This window comes from Belonocnema kinseyi, chromosome 6 (genome assembly GCF_010883055.1).
Source record: "Belonocnema kinseyi isolate 2016_QV_RU_SX_M_011 chromosome 6, B_treatae_v1, whole genome shotgun sequence".
NCBI classification, from domain to species: domain Eukaryota; kingdom Metazoa; phylum Arthropoda; class Insecta; order Hymenoptera; family Cynipidae; genus Belonocnema; species Belonocnema kinseyi.
The window spans coordinates 72812827-72814286 of record NC_046662.1 but is presented as its reverse complement, the minus strand read 5'-3'; positions in this window follow the sequence as shown (position 1 = coordinate 72814286).

The following is a 1460-nucleotide window of genomic DNA, read 5'->3' as shown; positions in this document are numbered from 1 at the left end:
TTAATTTTCACATGGTCGTTAAAGTTTAAGTGTTGATCTATGTAGGCACCTAAGTATTTAACTATTTTTTTATTTGGGACAGGTTCTCCGCCATCTTTATTTCCTTTGATTTTAAAATTTTTCCAGTGTTTTTTAACATTTCTATTTGCTTTATTAAGAGTAGGTCTAAAGAATATTGTTTCACATTTTTTAACATTTATTTTCAATTTCCACGTGTAATAGTAGTATTGCATTTTTTCAAATAGATCTTGGAGTTCCTCTTGTATTTTTGATGCATTTTTACCGATAACGTATATTATTAGATCGTCTGCAAACGCGATGGCTTTTTTAGATGGCTCCGTGTTGAGCCCATACATTTTCAACAATTCGTAAGTGTAAATATTAAAAAGAATTGGCGACAGTAATGCTCCTTGGTGAAGGCCGTTAAGCACTGGATAAACTTTGTCAATTGTAACATACCCGTCTGTCATTACGAAACATTTTCCCGTTATCATTTCTTTTGACGAGAACTGGTGCTTTCAGCGTGGTATGGCCGTTGACAGAACGAAGAATTACGTGAACGTTTTTAAAAAAACTACCCCGCTTTTAGTGTAGCCAAGTCAAATAGACATGACATATTTCATATAACATACAAGTTTAATAAAAATTTGACAAGAAGAGCAAAATTTGGCAATCAAAGTAATGGCATAAAGGTGCCCGTATTTAGTAAATATTTTAAATGAATACCCGAGTCGAAATATGAGTTCTCTATTGATTCTCCATAGTGCTAAATAAATTCTCTTTCGATTCTCTTCAGGCTTAGACGTTCTCCGTCGATTCTCTATAGTGCAAAATACATTCTCTGTTGGTGCTAGTCAGTCCTCGACGTGCTCGTTTCATGCTCTTATGTCTTATTTAGTTCTCTGTTCATTCTCTTTAATCTCTTTGAAATTTTCATAGGTTTTTCTGAGTTCTTATTTGAACCTCTATTATTCTCTACCAGTATTTAAAGCCCTCCTTTAAATCCTCTTATATTCTCCTTAAAATTTTTATAGTATTTTATAAATAACACCTCTATATATAGTCTCTTGAATATTTTTAAACACTATTAATCCCAAAGTAAAAATATTACAAATGTGCAGTCCTTTTCTGGGTTTCCGCTTTTTTACGAAATTTGAAGGTTATGTACAGTACGCGCGCGCATACCACGGGTCGATTCGAAAATCGATGATCGTTCAGCAGCAGGTACTACGTGATCCGTGAATTCGTTATACAATCTAGTTAAAAAAGTGTTTTAAAAATAAAGGATTGAATTGCGTTTCTCATTATGGGTCGCAAAAAGTATGCTCTCATATGGTGGATCAACAGTTCCTATAAAGATGTTCAGGAATTATCTACTTTTCCAACAAAAGACAGGTTTGTGAACGCCATTTCTACATTGATATGGGTGGATCACAAAACGGGAATGAAAACGAAGGGAG